This window comes from Mustela nivalis, assembly GCF_964662115.1.
Source record: "Mustela nivalis genome assembly, chromosome: 10".
NCBI classification, from domain to species: domain Eukaryota; kingdom Metazoa; phylum Chordata; class Mammalia; order Carnivora; family Mustelidae; genus Mustela; species Mustela nivalis.
The window spans coordinates 79,734,585-79,757,183 of record NC_139029.1 but is presented as its reverse complement, the minus strand read 5'-3'; positions in this window follow the sequence as shown (position 1 = coordinate 79,757,183).

The window sequence follows — 22,599 nt, the reverse complement described above, 5'->3', positions numbered from 1 at the left end:
AAATTTTCCCTCTCCTACACATCTCATCAGCTCCCAATATACTCTATAAAACAAAACAAAAACAAAAAGTAAACCTTGCCCAACAAATTTTCCTATACTATACTTTATGGAAGCCTTTCATTAAAAACAAACAAACAAACAAACAAATAAATAAATATGATGTCCTAGCTTTGCTGGCATCCCAAACACAAACTTAACCTGATAATTGGTTAATCCAATACTAACCGCTGTACTGACCAACCTTACAAATTTTTTCCAGACAATGACCTCAATCAGAGAGCTGAGAGCCAGCACTTACCTGTAAGAACAGATGTCTGTGGCTTTTGGTACAGAGTTGTTATAAGGGTGGCTTTCCTTGTAGCCCAGTCACAGGAATTTACAAAAGTTACTGAATGCACATATGTTTCTGGTTATACAGTCTCTCCTAGAAAATTTACATGTGCTATCACAGTATTCCAATGTTTGAAAATGTCGTGCCCTTGTTATTTGAAAATGACAGGGCTGAGCTGCGCTTTGAGTTGTTTATTTGAAGGCAGTGAAAGGTCAGAGAACCAGTCACTTTTTTTTCCTTCTGTTCCTCTTGTAAAAGGTAGCATTCATCCTTGAGAAGGATGACTCAGAATAGAGTTTATCTACTGAATGCTTCCTCTGTATAAGGCATATACTAGACAGTCAGGAGTTACAGAGGGATCAGTTTGAATCTTGTCCTTCAGAAGCTATTAGGGGGATTTTCCTGACACTGTAGGTAAACTTGTCTTGGATCGCCAATGTCCCTTTTTGGGAGCTTGAATTCTCATCTACTCTGCCTCTTGTTCCTATGTTTGTATTTCTTGCATTTGTACATTTTGCACTAACCTGTATATGAAATTCCGTCCCTTATCTAATGACATGATAAATTAGTTTCTACCAAGTATTTGTTACATTGTCCCTGAATATTTAGAGGTGACAATGAGGAGTTATATTGTGCAGTTTAGATATCTGCAGCCCCTCTCTCTTCCTTCTTTCTTCTTCTTTTTGTATTCTCTCCTCTCTCTGTTAGAGCAAAGCAAAATTTCCTCCCTCTCTCATGCTTATCATTTTAGTGAGCTTCATTTATTGCTTCAATATGCAATTAGAGGTCACTCCAAGAAGTAATTCTTCCAAATAATACTATACTTTGTTCTTCCCAAGAGGACCCCTGATGAATACATTTTCTTTCCTCCTTATAGGAGATGAGAGAGAAGTTTTAAAAGGTGGGTTTTGAATATCTAAGCTTTTAATTGCTACTCAGAAAAACTCTGAACCCCTACCATCTCAACTCAATGCAACAAAAACCGAATCAGAGCTGTAATCTATCATCTCTTTCCTATACCTGAGCAGCTGAGTGCCACTAGGCGAAAAATCTCCCAGTCTTATAACTGCTGCCACCATAAAATCATAATTTCAAACTGCAGCTAGATCCTCAGCTTCTTCTACTAATCCCTTGAGCTGTATTTTGCTTCCTCTCCCTCAACTACTATTCCAAATCTGCACAAATCTCATCCAATTCTCCACTCACTTTCAGGCCACTTTCATTGACAAAATAAGACCATAATACATAATCTCCCTGAATTTGCTGATCTCTCACCTATGAAATAATTTACATACACCATTCACACGTATTCCTTTCCTCTAGTTTTGATGGGGAAGGGTGACTTTTCCAGTTCCTTAGTGTTATACTCTCTGGGCCCTTGATCTGTTAATTACTCCCCCTCTTCTATCAATCCCCCCCTCCCAAGGGGCAGGCATTTTTTTTTTCAAAGATTTTATTTATTTATTTGACATACAGGGATCACAAGTAGGCAGAGAAGTGGGCAGAGAGAGAGAGAGAGGTGGAAGCATGCTCCCTGCTGAGCAAAGAGCCCACTGTGGGGCTCGATCATGACCCTGGGATCATGACCTGAGCCCAGGGCAGAGGGTTTACCCCACTGAGCCACCCAAGTGCCGTGGGCAGGCATCTTTTAACTCAATTACTCTAATAATCACTTGGCTTTTCTAACAACTGTTCTTATTTGTAACAATGCTATATTCTATGACATCTGTGCAAAAATAAGTCTGTATATGGAATTAACTTTCTTAAAATCCTCTAATGGCTCCTTTTCACTATAGGTGAAGTCCAAGTTTGTTAACATAGTATACAAACTCTTCATACTGTTGAACCTCATTCCCAGGCACTGCCATTCTCCCCCTTTATGCTCCAGACAAATAGAACATCAATATCCTGCACCTATCATTCCATTTTTGCTTCAGTGCCCTTGTTTATGTCTGTTTATGACCTTTCCAACTTTCCCACACTATACCACACCACACTGCATGTGCCCTTTCCCTATTTTAATTTCTGCTTATTTTATAGGAGTAATTTAATATATCATTTCAACACAGAATCTCTCCCTTTGTACTGTAATATTCTGTGGTTCTCCCTCAACCATTCTTATCTATTATTTTTGAATTATCTCTGTAAGTTTGGGGCTCCCCAACTCCACCACCACATACAGCCTGTAGGTCCTTAAGTTGTAGAAACTACGTTTTTTCACCTTGATCTACCAATTCTTCTTACCATACTGCAGAATGAAATATTTTTAATCAAAATCCTCATAATAATTAAAAATTTTCTCTGGATGCTTTTGGAGTTCATGGTCCATTGGCAAGTAAATTTTTATTTCTTGGCTTGTTTCTTTGCATGCTTGTTGTTTTATGGTAGTACTGTGCCCACCAGAATGTGTTTATCTCACAATGGTTAAAATACAAATTGTAGACTTCATAATTTCAACATTTTATCTTTACTGTAAGCAAAAGTCTTAATTTGTATTGTGAAATATTTCATATATACTGCATGCAAATGTTCATAAGCAGTTTAGAGAGTGTTAATGGAATTAACCATTAATACTATTTGGGTTAAAGAAATAACGGCAAAAGTCCTGAGTGAGTCCCTGGTAGCAACAAAGTTCACCAGTCTGGGCACTTGGCTTAGCTGTACTGGGGACAGGATCCTTGAGCTACAGCAGAAATAATGGCCACAAGGAGTAGGCCACTCTGTTTTCTTTTTTTTTCCCCTAAGATTGCTATGTTCCATCTCCAGCTCTGACGAGTAAATCAAATTGAGCATACTTCTATATGATAAAATCAGTGTTCTCAACAAATATAGCAGCATGCAGAGGAAAACAGAAACTTCCCTAACAAAGAGTCAAGACATTTCAACCATAGGTAAGAATCTGAGCTAGGCTCATTAGCATCCTTAGCTATTAAAGAGTAACTGGGACCTGACTAGCCCTTCTACCATTAAAATGAAACTAGAGGGGCACCTGGGTGGCTCAGTTGGTTAAGTGTCTGCCTTCACCTTAGGTCATGATCTCTAGGTCCTGGGATCAAACTGTGAGCAGGAAGTCTGCTTCCCCTTCTTCCTTTGCCTCTCTTGCTCTGCTCATGCTTTTTTTTCTCTCTCACTCTACCTCAAATAAATAAATAAATAAATAAATAAATAAATAAAATCTTTTTAGAAACACAAAAATTAAATAAAAAGAACACTAGAAAACTTGAAAAAATATAAAAAAACAACTGTTTTCATACATTGGACAACAGGCAATGCATAACTGAGAAAAAAGAAAATAAATGAGATGAACGTTATGAATTCTTTAGGTTTATGCCTGAAGATAGTTTGGAATATGATAAGAAGAGAGGTAAGCAAAGCAGAATATGACACTCTCAATAAGTTGAGGTGACAGATAAGAGACTTAAGAGAGGCTCAACACCTGAAATTTGAACTGATGAGAACTGGAAAGAAAAGAGAATAGAGAAAGAGCTCCAAAAATCTGCAAGAGTTATTCTTGAGTCTGCTGATGAATACTGAGCTACACGTGCATAGGGTGAAACTCCATAAGACTCATCAAAAATGACTGAGGAGCTGTAAACTAAGCAATGTCCATTACTCACACAGTACCAAGAGATACACAAGAATGGGAGATATTTGAGTTCTAATAAGCCATAGTACAGAGCCTTTGTTGAACTCCTTGGATATTCAACAGAAACCCCTATAAAGTTCACATCTTAACAGTAGAGCCAACTAGCACTAGTGTGAAGAATGGTTTTGACCATCCCTGACCAAGTTACAAAAAGAAAATCATGAACACTTCACATTGATCTAAAAGTAACTTAAATGCCTACCAAACTGAATTCAACTCTCTTTAAAGACAACAAAACACAGAAACACAGCAACATAAAATTTGCTGTCTAGAACTCAACACAAAATTACAAGACATGTAAAGAAGCAGAAAAATGAGACTCATATCAAGAGAGTTATCAATCAGTAGGAATATACCCAGAAACTGTAGAGATAAGGGGTTTTAGCACATACTTTAAATAGCTATTATAAATAAAGTCAAGTGCTTAAAGAAAAAAGATAAATGTAATGACAGAGATGAAAGCATAAAGATTATTATATATAAAATCATTATTATATAACATATATAACAAAAAAAATCACATGGAACTTTTAGCACTGAAAAAGATAATATTTAAAATGAAAAACCTGGTAGATGGGCTTACTGGAGGTTTAAGAGACTGCATAGGTAAAGATCAGAGAACTCAAAGACATAGAACTCATTAGAAACTATACAAACTGATACACAAAAGGAAGAAAAGACTGGAAAAAAATGAAGTTTCAGAGACCCATGGTACGATATTAAATAGTCTGAAACATGTGCAATTGAAATTTTGAGTTGGAGGGAAAGAGGGGAATTTTAATGGCTAAAAACTTTTCCAGATTTAATAGAAACTATAAAATCACAAATCCAAGAACTGAACAAACACAAGCAAGATAAACACACAAAAACCCACATCAAGACACATCAAAAGCAAGTTGCTAAAAATTAATGATAAAGACAAAATCTTAAAAGCAGTCAGAAAATAAAAAGAGTGGACTTTTCATTAAAAAAAAATTCAATTCAAAAATACGATGTCATCTTTCAAGCATTGAAAAAAATTGTTAATAAAACTAGAATTCAATATCCAGAGAAAATATATTTTAAAAATTAAGGGGAAAAATTCTTTTTCAGACAAAGCTGAAAAAATTTCTCAGCCAATCTATACAACAAGAAAAATGTTTCTCAGATAAAAAGAAATTACACTAGAGAGAAATTGAGTCTCAATAAAAAGTTTTGGAAAAGGTAAATATGTAGGTATGTTAAAATTTTTCTATTTTTAGAATTTCTTCAAAAGATAATTCACTGCTTAAAGCAGAAATTAATAACAACTTATTGTGAGTTAAAAGAAGATAAAGTCATTAATATTGGATGAAATGTTATATGAAATGATAAAATTTGGTGTTTCACATATTTCATTTCAATATATTTTATTTCTTTCAATAACAAAATCATTTTCCAATATTTTAATAAAAATATCACATGTAGAAGTAAACATATGACAATAATGACATGTGGGATGGAGGGGGAAGAAAGGAAGAATGATGTGAACTTTTTACATTATGCATGAAGTGGTATAATATTTAAAGGGATATTGAGATAAAGATGAATATTGTAAAGCCTACAGCTACTCCTATAAGGATATAACAAAGAATTATTGCTAAACAGTCAGTAGAAAAGATGAAATGGTGTCATAAAAGTACTCAGTCCAAAAGAAGGCAAGGAAACTAAAAGGCAGCCTATGGAAAGGAAGATATTTGCAAGTGATATATCTGAAAAGGTTTAGTATCCAAAATATACAAAGAACATATAAAGCTCAACACCCCAAAAAAAAAAGGATCAATTAAAAAATAGGCGGAAAACATGAATCGACATTTTTCCAAAGAAGACATACAGATGGCCAAAAGATACGAAGAGACAATCAACATCACTCATCATCAGGGAAATGCAAATTAAAACTACAATGAGATATTATTTTATACCTGTCAGAACAGCTAAATTCAATAACACAAGAAACAATAGGTGCTGGCAAGGATGTGGAGGAAAGGAAACCCCCTTGCAGTGTGGTAGGAATGCAAACTGGTGTAGCCACTCTTGAAAATAGTATATAGGTTCTTCAAAAAGTTAAAAATAGAACTACCCTGGGGCATCTGGGGTTAGTTAGTTAAGCAGCTGCCTTTGGCTCAGGTCCTTATCTCATGGGTCCTGAGATCCAGCTCCCTGATCAGTGGGGAGTTAGCTTCTCCCTCTGCCTGCTCATTCTCTCTCTCTCTCTCTCTCAAATAAATAAATAAGATTAAAAAAAAAAAAAAGAACTCCCTATGATCCAGCAATTACACTACTAGATACAAAAATACTAATTTAAAGGGATACATGCACCCTGATATTTATAGCAGCATTATCTACAATAGCCAAATTATGGAAATAGCCCAAGTGTCCACAGACTAATGAATGGATAAAGAAGATGTAGTGTATATATATAATGAAATATTACTCAACGATAAAAAAGAATGAAATCTTGCCATTTACAACTATGTGGATGGAGCTAGAGCGTATTATGCCAAGTGAAATAAGTTAGTCATAAAAAGACAAATACCACACAATTTCATTCATATGTGGAATTTAAGCAACAAAATGAATGAACAAAGTTGAAAGAGAGAGAGAGAGAGAGAGGCAAACCAAGAAACAGATTCTTAACTATAGAGAACAAACTGATGGTTACAAGAGGGGCGGTGGCGGGGAGATGGGTGAAATAGGTGTGGGGATTAAGGAGTACACTTGTAGTGAGCACTGGGTGTTAAATGGAAGTGTCAAATCATTGTACACCTGAAACTAATATTGCATTGTACATTAACTAACTGAAATTTAAATAAAAACTTAAAAGAAAGCAAACAAAAACCAAAAAGAAGGCAAAAAAAGAAAAAGGAAATGATGAAGCAGATAGGATAAAGATAAAGATAGGATAAAGAGGAAGGAAAAATAAGGTGGTAGATTTAAATCCAATTTTATCAATACTAACATTAAGTATTAATGGCCTAAATAATTCAATTAAAAGGTAGATATTATCAGTTCTGGATAAATGGCAGAATCAACTATATACTGTCTGCCAAAGATGTAGTTAGGTTGAGAAAGAAAAGAAAAGAAATTAGTTAATAGAGGGGTGCCTGGGTGGCTCAGTTGTTAAGCATCTGCCTTCGGCTCAGGTCATGATCCCAGGGTCTTGGATCGAGTCCCACATTGAGCTCCCCACTCAGCAGGTAGCCTGCTTCTTCCTCTCCCACTCCCTCTGCTTGTGTTCCCTCTCTCACTGTCTCTGTCTGTCAAATAAATAAATAAAATCTGAAAAAAAAAGAAATGTTTAAAAAAAAGAAATTAGTTAATATAGATTGAAATGCTACATAAAAATGATACTATTTGATCTTTTTAAGGTCCACTTTATTTTCAAAGTAAAATTGTTTCTAATATTGTAATAAAGAAGTCTAAAACACCGTTATTATTGTCATAGTTAAACTACCTTTCATTTCTCATTCACATAAATGAGAATTTCCCTCCATTATCATAAAATTAAAGCAGTAATAAGTATCTTCTTCACATGAAACTGTTAATTCTAATTAATGGAAGAGGCAAATTCTACCCTGTGTTTGACTGGCTGTTAGAAGACATGGGTCTGGTTTTAGTCTGCAGTATTTTGTAGAGACTCTTTCCTGATATACTGATCTTTAATTCATTATTGTTTGGTATCTTTTGAAGCACTAGCCAGAAGAAACAATTACTTTTGAAGAATTGACTGAAAGGTATGTCATCCATTTCTTTCTTTTTTTTTAAGATTTTATTTATTCATTTAACAGACAGTTCACAAGTAGGCAGAGAGGCAGGCGGGGGGCGGGGGGGAAGCAGGCTCCCTGCCAAGCAGAGAGCCCGACGCAGGGCTTGATCCCAGGACCCTGGGATCATGACCTGAGCCAAAGGCAGAGGCTTAACCCACTGAGCCACCCAGGCGCCCCATTTCTTTCTTTATATACTATAAAATCTATCCCTATAGTATGACAGAACATCCAAAAACATATACACCTGGACACATTACATTAGCCCCATGCTATGTTGTTATATTAAGGCACATTGTGAATTATATACAGAGTGGCATATAGCCTGGTTTGTTTGGGACAGTTCTGGATTCCAATTCTCCCACTGTAATTGTCATTAGTGTCATTTTCACTCTCAAAAGTGTATTTGGACAATAAATTATATGCTGATCCAGTTATAGCCAACTTTTATTTTCCTCTTTCCTTTATTGTCAATTTTCTCCAGCATTCATGTACCAATCTTAATGCAGGGGAAAAAGTTATTAATACTATTTTAGAAAAGGAAAAAAATCTTTTATACAATTTGTATATCCTCACAAAATAACAAAATTCCTACAGAATTTTTCATCCTTCTGGCAAAAGTTACTAATTACACACAATCATAAAACATTAGTTAAGAGTTTGTTTAAAAAACATTTTGTCTGATCACTTCATCAAATAGGTAAAGGAGGACTTAAGACTAGAAAGTTTATATGAGTGACCCATAGTCATTCAGCTAGCATGGGGAATAGGTGAGATTATCAGTCTAGACCTGTGCTAATAATTAGCCATATGTGGCTATTTAAACATAAATTTTAAGAAATTGAATACTATTAAAAGTCAGTTTGTCTTACAAATTAGCCACATTTCAGTGCTCAATAGCCACATATAACTAGTGGCTACCATTGGACAGTCCTGATATGATATTTCCTCCACAACAGTAGCCTAAAATAGTGAACTTCTCAAACACCTAATGAAAGTAACTTTGAGGGACATGAATGTATGTGACCCTCACCCTATAGGAGCCCCAAATATGGCTACAATGGGAGGCAATCACTGTATCAGTTAAGACTCCAATAGACATGAGAGATAGGAAACTAGACTTAAATCAACTTGACTAAAAAAAAAAAAATGAGTTTATTTCTTCATATAACTGAGACATCTAAGAATAGAACTCAATTTAGGCCCATGTGTAGATTTCTGTAAAAACTGTCTCCAATTCTTCATGCCTCCTTGTATGCACATTTGTTCCAATGGGAATTCTATCAAGACAGAGTCTATTCCCTCCCACTTTTATCTGGGCTTGCCTTGTGACTTGTTTTGGCCAGTAGCATTTGACAGAAGTGATGGCTCTTATACAAGAGTAAACAGTCCTTGTACAGTCTGCTCCCTCCTTTGAAACACTGTCATTGCCATGTGAGTGAACATGGACTAGCCTGTCAGACAATGAAGGATCAGTTGTAGTTCTATTTAGCTGCAACCTATAGACAACTCACCACCAGGTATGTAAATGAAGCCATCACAGACCAGTCAGTCCCAGACAAGAAAAGAAGGGCCATCTGTACCCCAATGTTTATAGCAGCAATGGCCACGGTCGCCAAACTATGGAAAGAACCAAGATGCTCTTCAACGGATGAATGGATAAGGAAGATGTGGTCCATATACACTATGGAGTATTATGCCTCCATCAGAAAGGACGAATACCCAACTTTTGTAGCAACATGGACGGGACTGGAAGAGATTATGCTGAGTGAAATAAGTCAAGCAGAGAGAGTCAATTATCATATGGTCTCACTTATTTGTGGAGCATAACAAATAGCATGGAGGACTGGGGGTGTTAGAGAGGAGAATGGAGTTGGGAGAAATTGGAAGGGGAGGTGAACCATGAGAGACTATAGACTCCGAGAAACAATCTGAGGGGTTTGAAGTGGCGGGGGTGTGGGAGGTTGGCGTACCGGGTGGTGGGTATTATGGAGGGCACGGATTGCATGGAGCACTGGGTGTGGTGAAAAAATAATGAATACTGTTTTTCTGAAAATAAATAATTTATTAAAAAAAAAAAAATGAACCAGCCTGACCAGAACAACATAAGTATTCAGCTGATGCATGGACTCATGAGCAAATACAAATGCTTATTGTTTTAAGCCACTGAGCTTTACAGTTTTGTTTTGTTGTACATACTGGCAGATAACTGATACAGAACACGTGAAAACTTTGAGCAGAGGAGCTTGAAATGATGACATTAAGATCTTCTTTTTCTTTAACTCTTAAGCTCTGTTTCTTCTGTGTTGGTCCCATTCTTAGAGAGGACCTTCACTGGGGCACCCGAGTAGCTCAATCCCTTAATCATCTGCCTTCAGCTCCGGTCATTATTCCAGGGTCCCAGGATGGAGCCCAGCCTCAGGCTCCCTGCTTGGCGGGGGAGTCTGCTTCTCCTCTCCTTTGCCTCTCCCCCCTCTCATGCATGCTCTCTCTCTCTCTCAAATAAATCAATAAATCTTTTTAAAAAAGAGAAAGAGAGGACCTTCATCAAGTGTGTGAAGGTGATTCTGGCCTGTATTCTTTCAACTTCATGTCCAGTGGGAAAAAGTAAGCCTCTTTTCCTGTAACTCCTTGAAAGTTTCCTGTAACTCCTTGAGATTCACTCTGGATGGCTTGGGTCATATATCCATCCCTGAACTAATCATTATGGTTATTGTAATTTGATGTGAGATTTAAAAAAGAGGTGCATGCATGTCAAATCCTTAGCATTGCCTGGTATAACTAAAATGATAGCTATTATTAAAAGTAATATTCACCAATTCAATCAATATTTCTTATACTCCTATGTGCCATGATCTTTGGTAGGCACTTTCACATATGTTAATTTTGGCTCCCCAAAAGAGGCATTTTAGCAAAACAAGGCATCTTCCAATGAATTTTCTTATCTTATGACTGGATTGGTGGTTTCATTAAGACAATTTAACAGAATACTTTCAAACGCAAATAGCAGAAAACTAAATTCAGTTGGCTTCAACAATAAATAGAACATACTGGTTCATGAACTAAAAACTCCTGAGGTAGACTAAATTGATTAAAGATTAGACTTTGCTTTTTTCTAATTTTCACAGCTTAGTCTTTCTCTATGTCTTGACTCTTTCCTAGGCTGGTTTTCTTCGTGGTGGCAAAATGGCTGCAGCCAATTTAGGTCATAGCTGCACACCACATTCACTCAGAAGGGGGATTTTCTTTCCACAATCATTGAATGAAAATTCTGGTTTTCACTCTGGTTGGATCAACTAAGGCCACATGTCTATACTTAAACTATCACTGTAAGCCAGGAATTTTAAGAGTTTAGATAACCACAGCAGGAGGTTAAGTTTGATTTTACTGAAAAACATGGCTAATTTGTGTGAAGCTGTGGAATATCTTTGGGAGAGGACACCAACAACGTCCTCTCCCAAAACTATATGGTTAACAACAGGCAACTTTGAGAGTTATTTAAAATTAATTCCACAATGAGAAATTTTGCTCATAACTACTATGGGTTTTCAACTGGACCATCGACCTAAAACTGCTATTTCAGGCAAGATCCTTGTTTTCAAGTGACAGAAAATTCAAACACTTAAACAGTGGAATGGAACACGTTGGCTCATGAAACTGAAAAGTACAGAGATAGAAAAGATCAGGCAGTGTTGATTCAGGTACTCAAGGTTTGTCAGGAAGCATCACCTTTCTCTGGGCCAACTCTGCTGTCCTCTATGTTGGCTTTATTCATAGGGAGGCCCCTTGAAGTTTTAGGCTTATAATCTATTAGTTTAGTGACCCAGAGGAAAGAGGGTTTCTTTTTCTCTAGGAGTTCCAAAAAAAATCCAAAGTTGATCATGATTTGGCCACATTTGGGTCACATTCCCATTCCTGAGCTAATCACTTAGGGTGAGGGTCAGGATGACCATTGCCCAGTGCTAGATTGCTTGTATAACTGATTATTGTTTCTAGATGAAAGAAAAGTACATGCAAAGTTGAGGAAAAGCAAAGAAGCTGTTATATTTATCCAGCCAGTTTACTCCTCGATTCACTTAAACCAGAAGTATTTATGGAGAGCCTACAACAGGTCTGGCTAGGTGTGAGGCCCCAGGAACTGGAGAGGGAATAAGAGGGAACACAAAGCAGTCCCCATGTAGTATGTATATAGCCCAGCCCAGAGGAGAGATGTTAAACAATAATTATAAGTATCAAAAGAGGCAAGCACGGGAGCATGGTTGATTCATCTTGCACGGGAACAAAAGGAGACTTTGCAATGTCTCTCTGCATTTTCAAGTGGGGAAAAAAAAGAGAAAGAAACCACTATTATCTTCCTCTGATCTCTCAAATTTAGCTCTTTGCCCTTTGAAGCACAAACCTGAATTACTTGATATTTACATTGAATAGTTCCTTAGCAACCATCTCTTATATATGGAAAAAATGGTACAAAATTGCTTTAATAGAGCTGAAAATTAAACACATCTCAGCTATATCAAAATATTATTATATAAACACATTTCCAAAGATTTTAAAAAGTTTTACCATGGAGTTAAACGTATAGTCAACCAAACATCATTTCAAATGGCCAACAATGTGTTAATGATTGTAAACTTATCAAAATAATAAAAAAGAATTCAACTTATGCTAGCAAATATTTACTAAAATTCTTACTGAATGTATTGTAATGAACTATCACCCCATCTACAGAATAGCATTTGGAAAGAAAGTTGTTAGGGATTTATGGTCAGACAACATATCAGGGATTCAGGAAATTCAGCCAAGCTAGAAAACACAGGTGGCTGGTCTGGAAGAATTGGGTGATAAACTACAGATTCCAGAAAATGAAGATATAATTGTTGAAAGTAGGAACACTCAGGGACAGAAGAAGGGAATGAGTTTGCTGAATGTTTCTGTTACAGGTGGTGTTGACCTCTGACCACACTTTGTACTTCTGGCAGGGAGTGGAAAGCTATTGAGCTATAAATAAGTGATAGGAAGAATCATCACTCTAGCCCTCAAAGTCCTAGAATTGTGGAAAAGCTAGAAAAGCTGTATGAGGATTATAGGATGGTCTTTATGTCAGCATTCTGAGAAGATACTCTAATAAAAACACATATATTCAACCTTACAAAGGAAAGAAATTTCTGATACATGATACAACATAGGTGAACCTTGAAAACATTATGTTAAGTAAGATAAGCCAGATGCAAAAGCGTAAATATTGTATGATTCCACTTATTGGAGAGATCTAGAATAGACAAATTCATAGAAACAGAAAGTAGAATAGTGATTACCAGGGGCTGAGGGAAGGGGTAATGGGCAGTTATTATTTAATGGGTATAGAGGTTTATTGGTCTGAGATGGTGAACAAGTCTGGTATGGATTGTGGTGATATTTGTACAACAATGTGAGTGTACTAAGCACCACTGAGTTGTACATTTAAAGTGGTTAAAACAGTACATTTTATGTTATATGTATTTTGTCACAATAAGAAACCCACATATAAGCATTCACTCATTCATTTAACATTAGTGAACACCTGTTAGGGTTGCCATAGATAAGGTAATGGCTTTCAAGGGGTGCCTGGGTGGCTCAGTCAGTCAAGTGTCTGCCTTCTGCTCAGGCCATGATCTCTGGTCCTGGGGTTGAGGCCTGCATCGGGCTCACTGCCCAGCGGGGAGTATGCTTCTCTCTCTCTCTTCCTCTGTCCCTCCCCCCTGCTCATTATCTCTCTCTCTCCCCTCCCCCTCAAATAAATAAAGTCTAAAAAAAAATGTGGTGGATCTCAAGTGGTTTTTATTTGTTTTGTATTACTGAGACCCACTGTATAAGAAATGTATTTTACATTACAACTGATACAAGCACATATATGTAATACAACACAATTTTCACAAAAGCATATTTCTCGCTTACTTTGAATGGCGTAAAACTTCTTTTTTATTGTACTCTATTCTGTTCCCTACCATTCTATTTCATTAAAAGAGAATGCTAGTGTTATCCCATCAGATTGAGTCTTGACCGAATTATGGGTTATACTTTTCTCCAATTGAAAACATTGCTTTAATGCTTATCTGAAATGTTCATTCCTGTATGAAGACTGTTATCCCCTAATCACCAACAGCCTTTCCTTTCCCTAAAGTCTGATAAGGGCTTTTTAGTATTGATGCATTTAGTAACATAAGACCTGAGGTTATAGGTATTTTCGTGCATCTTGTGCTTTCTTGTAAGATTGTAAACTTCTTTAGAGTAATCTTGATGTCTAATTTATTCCATGTCCTCGTTGGCACCTAGGATATGGTAGAGTCTCACTGGAAGTTAGTCAAATGAAGGAAACCTAGTATTGGTCATGATATGTCTCATCTGATCTACCCCAAAAGATTTTCTTGTCTTTTCTTTGGCTGTATCTGATTTAGGGATATTATGGGGAGATTATTCTTCAAAGTGTCCTCTATTACCTATAAACAACTTAAAATGTTCTTGAGTAATTCATCCAGACATCACCCATTCATATAAAATCTCCTATATGAGGTCATGTTTCCATGTTGTTTCCTTAAATGGGGTAGTAATTTTTATAGTACTTCATCTTCTGATCTAATGCAGGATGAGACTAGGAAGTTCAATTCTAGTTTTATAGCATGTAGGAGGAGCCCTGGTAGAGTAGCATCTTCTATCCCTCTTATTAAACCAAAATAATAAAAGTTATGGTAATAGTGAGCAAAAAATGAAAAGAAGCAAACTACTTGAGTGGAGAGTAACATTTTTTAGAAGAGCAGTGCTTAGTAACAAGAAAACATTCAAAGGGGGAAATCCTTTCAATATTGTTTTTTAAAAAACTTCAAAGAGGATACCCAAGTCATGCAACTGTTTTTTAACATGAAAATCTTCAAAGCATACATTTCCCATGCAATGCTTAAAATTCTCAAAGGGGGCTCCCTCTGGAGTAAAACTCTTTGAAGGTGAAATCTCTTCAATCATATGAGTTTTTTCAAAGAGAAAACCTTTTCCAAATTTTCTTTAAGCCAGGAACATTCTTTAAGGAGGAATTATTTCAGAAATAGAAAAGCTGTCTTTTCAGTGTGTGCATTTTTAGATTCCTCCAAGTGAAATGCTAAAAATAATAAAAAATAAAATACTACCAACAGTATATACAACAGTTAGGTTTAACAAGAGAAAGGAAACTCTGGCTGGCACTGACCGCAGTGTACTTTATTTCAATGTCAGACATGTAAAGGTTTTGACTTAAGGTTGTTAGATAATAGATCTAATTAGAATGGGGAAACAAGAATATTTTTTTCTAGATCTTTCTTTTGGTTCAAAAAGGAAGCAAGAAGAAACTTACTATGTGTGTCTCAACTTAATTTCTAGCTTTTATACTCAATGTAATTTTTGATGAGATCTTTCTCAGTATCTCTTCAACTACCTGTGATAAGACTAATTTTTCAAATCACTATGACCCCTGAAGAGAAAAATTGAAAACACATTGGTTCACATCCATTGTCCCCAAAGCCCAATATTCCAGTCATTGGTACCAGGAGATGTGCTTTTGTGATCTGGCTGTTAAGTCATTTACTTATTAATTCAACAAAAATTTATTACAGTTACTGTGCGTCAAGTACTATACCATGTCACCCCCCCATAACATCAATATAAGTAACTTGATATATGCCCACCAAATAGTCTCTTTCTTATTTCCTCTTTTCTAGCAGCTGCTGAGATCAGTAATTAGAAGGATCAAAGCAGGAACAGGTGTTTTCACCCAACCATTTAATTTAGGCCTTGACCTCTACTCCAGACTAGGCTTCCAGCCTACCTTCATATATCCAGAATATGTATTAAATTGTCTTGGTACACCAAAAAGCTATCTACCAGGATTTCTAGGCTTAGCAAAACCAGAAACTGGCATCAGTTTTGACACATGTTGCAAATTATGCAAAATGCCCACATTGCTTTGTAAAATAGCAATATCATTTGGAATGATAAAAATAAAAACTCAAAAACATGGGGTGCTTGGGTGGCTCAGTTGGTTAAGCATCGGACTCTTGGTTTTGGCTCAGAACATGATCTTAGGTTCCTGAGACTGAACCCCAAGTCAGGCTACACGCTCTGCCCAGAGTCTGCTTGTCTCTTTCCCTCTGTCCCCCTGCTCTCTCTCTTTCTCATAAATACATAACATCTTTAAAAAACAACTTAAACAAAACTAATGGGCAAATACACTTCACCTTTGTGCTGATCTTTCTCCAAATCTATAGTATTAGGTCTAATCATGACATAATAGATATACCCAAATTCAGGGACATTCTGTAGAATACCTGACCACGAATCTTCAAAAGTGTCTGTCAGTCAAGATTATGAAAAAATGATGAAAGGCTAAGAAATTGTCCTAGGTTAGAAGGGACTAAGTAGTCATTATGATTAAATGCAGCATGATATTCTAGATTGGTTCATAGAATAAAAAAAGGACATTAGTGGAAAAAGTGGTGAAATGCAAATACAGTTTGTAACTTAGTTAGTAGTGTACCAATGTTAATTTTGTAGTGTTGGCCATAGTACCATTGTTATGTAAGATGTCACCACTGGGGGACCTGGGTAAAGGGTGCATGGGAACTATCTATACTAGCTTTACAACTCTTTTGTAAATCGAAAAATTATTTCATAGTAAATAATTTAAAAATATATTAGTGCAGCAGAGGTGCAGGGGAAGCAGCAACTCTAGAAGTGATATTTAAATGCTTGAGTTCTGGGAAATGCCACCCTTGGTCATGCCTGTCCGGAGAATTGCATTGGCTTCTGTGTGGATACCATAGAAAAATTAATTACCTTCTCATTCTTGTCCTTGAAACTCACCACTGGGGTGCCCGAGTGACTCAATTGGTTAAGCGACTGCCTTTGGCTCAGGTCATAATCCTGGAGTCCCAGCATCAAGTCCCGCATCGGGCTCCCTCGCTCGGCAGGGAGTCTGCTTCTCCCTCAGACCCTCCACCCTCGCATGCTCTCTCTCTCTTTCATTCTCTCTCTCTCAAATAAATAAATGAAATCTTTAAAAAAAAAAAAAAAAAGGAAAGAAAGAAAGAAAGAAAGAAAGAAAGAAAGAAAGAAAAAGAAGCTCACAACTGATTAGAAGAGTTTGCAGGACTCCAGATAATCAAAAGCCATATACATGTGACTCAAAGGCAGCTTCCAATGTGCTATCTCTGAATTAGGAAGAAAAGTGTTTTTTTTCCTATTAATTCTACTTCTAAGTAATCAATCAGTTAATTCAACATGTATTCATTGATGCTGAAAAAGTCTCAGTCAGTGAACTGGATGCTGGATTTATAAAGCCTGATTAAACACGATTTTTACTCCCAAGGGTCTGACAGTATCCTGAGGGAGAAGACCTACTCATTCAATATAGTTATTTTTTGATGCCTACTCTGTACTTGTCAGTATTCTTGGTGCTTGGGTGTATAAGTAAACAAAATCTGCAAAGACTCCTGCCCCTGAGGGGTTTATATTCTCTCAGGAGTGGTTTTGGGAAAGAGCCAATTTACAGGGAGGGAAATATATTAATATATGATGGATCTTCTGATTAAGACCCAGGGTTTGTCTCAGCCAGCAGTCTTTGGCGGGGGATGTGGCTAACCTGTGTCCTAACTCCCCCTCACCTACTGGGGTTCCATTATGTCATTTCTACTCATACATGGCCAAGAAGAGGTATTAAGTGGGTACATTTATGATATAGGCATGATTGTATATCCTCCAAAGGACTTTCCTGTTGGGACAAGGAAACCCAGCCTTGCACTTGAGAAATAGAAACTGATGTGGCTGGGACCTAGATATTTGTTGCTTGGTGGGTCTTTGTACTGGCTTTTTCTCCAGGCCAGCAAAACCCCATACTCATTCTAAGCAACACTAGCTGGCCTTTTATTTATTCACATCTTTAAGAATTCTCAGCACCATTTATTTTATTCTTTTCTTAGATGTCTTATGGAGGATGTCACAGTAGTGTCCCATGATAGTTCATACTAAAAGAATTTTTCTTTGATAGCCTTGCTTTTTTGTAGGTATGCTATTATAATGACTTCAAATAGTGGGTTTTTTTTCTGTTTTGTTAAGCAATTCAGGTGTTTATATATTGTAGTTTTTATGTTATGTTCTAATGTTTTTATAGGTTATGTAACTTATTGCTCTCCTCTTCCAGGCATTCTTTCAAAATTATTTTCATGTTTATAATAAAAACAACAATATAGCAATTCAATGAAACATGTTTGATATAAAATTATAAAAAAAAAGAACTGTCACATTGGACAGACAAAGTGCATCTGAAACATTGCTGCCATCCTAGTGAAAATTAAAATGGAGTAAACTGCAGCTTTTTAAAATCTTGTTTTATTTAAATTCAATTAATTAACATATAGTGTATCAGTTTCAGATAAAGAATTCAGTTATTCATCAGTTGCATATAACACCCAGTGTTTATTACATTACGTGCCCTCCTTAATGCCCATCACCCAGTTACCCTATCCCCATACCCCCTTCCCCTCCAGCAATCCTCAGCTTGTTTCCTATAGTTAATAATCTCTTAGGGTTTGTCTCCCTCTCTGATTTTGTCTTATTTCATTTTTCCCTCCATTTCCTTAAGATTATCTGTTTTGTTTCTTAAATTACACATATGAGTGAAACCATATGATAATTTCTCTGACTGACTTATTTCACTTAGCATAATACCCTCTAGTTCCATCTACATCATTGAAAATGGCAAGATTTCATCCCTTCTAATGGCTGAGTAATATTCCATTATATATATATATATATGTATATATATATATATATATCACATCTTCTTTATCCATTCATCTGTCAAAGGACATCTGACTCTTTCCATAATTTGGCTACTGGAGATTGCTGCTATACACACTGGGGTGCACATGCCCCTTAAGATTACATTTGTATCCTTTGGGTAAATACCTGGTGGTGCAATTGCTGAATTGTAGAGTAGCTCTATTTTTTTTAAAATTTTTTATTTTTTTGTTAACATATAATGTATTATTAGCCCCAGGGGTACAAGTATGTGAATCGACAGGTTTACACACTTCACAGCACTCACCATAGCACATACCTTCCCCAATGTCCATCATCCCACCACCCTCTCCCTACCCCCCTCCCCCCAGCAACCCTCAGTTTGTACTGAGAGATTAAGAGTCTTTTATGGTTTGTCTCCCTCCTGATACCGTCTTGTTTTTTTTATTTTTTTCTATATCCCAACCCCCCCATATTGCCTCTCAATTTCCTCATATCAAGGAGATCATGTGATAATTGTCTTTGTCTGATTGACTTATTTTGTTAAGCATAATACCCTCTAGTTCCATCCACATCATCACAAATAGCAAGATTTCAATTCTTTTGATGGCTCCATAGTATTCCATTGTATATATATATACCACTTCTTCTTTATCCATTCATCTGTTGATGGACATCTAGGTTCTTTCCATAGTTTGGCTATTGTGGACATTGCTGCTATAAACATTTGGGTGCACATGCCCCTTCGGATCACTACATTTGTATCTTTAGGGTAAATACCCAGTAGTGTGATTGCTGGGTTGTAGGGTCGCTCTATTTTCAACTTTTTGAGGAACCTCCATGCTGTCTTCCAGGGTGCCTGCACCAGATTGTTTTCCCACCTTGTATGAGGGTTCCCCTTCCTCTGCATCCTCGCCAGCATCTGTCATTTCCTGACTTGCTAATTGTAGCCATTTTGACTGGTGTGAGATGGTATCTCATCGTGGTTTGGAATTGTATACCCTGATGCCAGGTGATGTGGAGCACTTTTTCATGTGTCTGTTGGCCATCTGGATGTCTTCTTTGCAGAAATGTCTGTTCATGTCCTCTGCCCATTTCTTAAATTTTTTAATTTTTTATTTGTCAGAGAGAGAGAGAGAGAGAGAGAGCGAGTGCACAGGCAGAGTGGCAGGCAGAGTCAGAGGGAGAGGCAGGCTCCCTGCGGGGCAAGGAGCCCGATGTGGGACTCGATCCCAGGACACTGGGATCATGACCTGAGCCGAAGGCAGCTGCTTAACCAACTGAGCCACCCAGGCGTCCCCTCTGCCCATTTCTTGATTGGATTATTTGTTCTTTGGGTGTTGAGTTTGCTAAACTCTTTACAGATTTTGGATACTAGCCCTTTATCTGATAGGTCATTTGAAAATATCTTCTCCCATTCTATCAGTTGTCTTTTGGTTTTGTGGACTGTTTCCTTTGCTGTGCAAAAGTTTTTGATCTTGATGAGTCCCAATAGTTAATTTTTGCCTTGCTTCCCTTGCCTTTGGCAATGCTCCTAGGAAGAAGTTGCTGAGGCTGAGGTAGAAGAAGTTGCTGCCTGTGTTCTCCTCAAGGATTTTTATGGATTCCTTTCTCACATTGAGGTCCTTCATCCATTTTGAGTCTATTGTTGTGTGTAGTGTAAGGAAATGGTCCATTTTCATTCTTGGTGGCTGTCCAATTTTCCCAACACCATTTGTTGAAAAGATTGTCTTTTTTTCTTTGGACATTCTTTCCTGCTTTGTCGAAGATTAGTTGACCATAACATTGAGGGGCTATTTCTGGGCTCTCTATTCTATTCCATTGATCTATGTGTCTGTTTTTGTGCCAGTACCATACTGTCTTCATGATGACAGCTTTGTAATAGAGCTTGAAGTCCGGAATAGTGATGCCACCAACTTTGGCTTTCTTTTTCAATATTCCTTTGGCTATTCGAGGTCTTTTCTGGTTCCATATAAATTTTAGGATTCCTTGTTCCATTTCTTTGAAAAAAAAAAAAGGATGGAATTTTGATAGGGATTTCATTAAATGTATAAATTGCTTTAGGTAGCATAGACATTTTCACAATATTTATTCTTTCAATCCATGAGCATGGAACATTTTTCCATTTCTTTGTGTCTTCCTCACTTTCTTTCATGAGTACTTTATAGTTTTCTGAGTATAGATTCTTTGCCTCTTTGGTTAGGTTTATTCCTAGGTATCTTATGGTTTGGGATGCAATTATAAATGGGATTGACTCCTGGGCGCCTGGGTGGCTCAGTGGTTAAGCCGCTGCCTTCGGCTCAGGTCATGATCCCAGGGTCCTGGGATCGAGTCCCACATCGGGCTCTCTGCTCAGCAGGGAGCCTGCTTCCTCCTCTCTCTCTCTGCCTGCCTCTATGCCTACTTGTGATCTCTCTCTGTCAAATAAATAAATAAAATCTTTAAAAAAAAAAAAAAATAAATGGGATTGACTCCTTAATTTCTTTCTTCTGTCTTATTGTTGGTGTAAAGAAATGCAACTAATTTCTGTACATTGATTTTATATCCTGATACTTTATTGAATTCCTGTACAAGTTCTAGCAGATTTGGAGTGGAGTCTTTTGGGATTCCCATGTGTAGTATCATATCATTTGCAAAGAGTGATAGTTTGACTTCTTCTTTGCCAATTTGGATGTCTTTAATTTCTTTTTGTTTGATTGCTGAGGCTAGGACTTCTAGTACTATGTTGAATAGCAGTGGTGATAATGGACATCCCTGCCATGTTCCTGACCTTAGCAGAAAAGCTCTCAGTTTTTCCCCTTTGAGAATGATATTCACTGTGGGTTTTTCATAGATGGCTTTGGTAATATTGAGGTATATACCCTTTATCCCTACACTTTGAAGAGTTTTGATCAGGAAAGGGTGCTGTACCTTGTCAAATGCTTTTTCAGCATCTATTGAGAGTATCATATGGTTCTTGTTCCTTCTTTTATTAATGTATTTTATCACATTGATTGATTTGAGGATGTTGAACCAAACTTGCAGCCCAGGAATAAATCCCACTTGCTCGTGGTGAATAATCCTTTTAATGTACTGTTGGATCCTATTGGCTAGTATTTTGGTGAGAATTTTTGCATCTGTGTTCATCAAGGATACTGGTTTGTAATTCTCTTTTTTGATGGGATCCTTGTCTGGATTTGGGATCAAGGTAATGCTGGCCTCATAAAATGAGTCTGAAAGTTTTCCTTCCATTTCTATTTTTTGGAACAATTTCAGGAGAATAAGAATTAATTCTTCTTTAAATGTTTGTTAGAATTCCCTGGGAAGCCATCTGGTTCTGGGCTCTTGTTTGTTTGCAGATTTTTGATGACGGCTTCAATCTCCTTACTGGCTATGGGTCTGTTCAAGTTTTCTATTTCTTCCTGGTTCAGTTGTGGTAGTCTATATGTCTCTAGGAATGCATCCATCTCTTCCAGATTGTCAAATTTGCTGGCATATAGTTGCTCATAATATGTTCTTATAATTGTTTGTATTTCTTTGGTGTTGGTTGTAATCTCTCCTCTTTCATTCATGATTTTATTTATTTTGGTCCTTTCTCTTTTCTTTTTGATAAGTCTGGCCAGGGGCTTATTAATCTTATTAATTCTTTCAAAGAATCAGCTCCTAGTTCTGTTGATTTGTTCTATTGATTTTTTGGTTTCTATTTCATTGATTTCTGCTCTGATCTTTATGATTTCTCTTCTGCTGGGTTTAGGCTTTCTTTGTTGTTCTTTCTCCAACTCCTTTAGGTGTAGGGTTAGGTTGTGTATTTGAGACGTTTCCTGTTTCTTGAGAGAAGCTTGTATTGCTATATATTTTCCTCTCAGGACTGCCTTTGCTATGTCCCACAGATTTTGAACTGTTGTGTTTTCATTATCACTTGTTTCCAAGAATTTTTTCAATTCTTCTTTAATTTCGTGGTTGACCCATTCATTTTTTAGAAGAATGCTCTTTAGTCTCGATGTATTTGGGTTCTATCCAAATTTCCTCTTGTGATTATGTTCTAGCTTCAGAGTACTGTG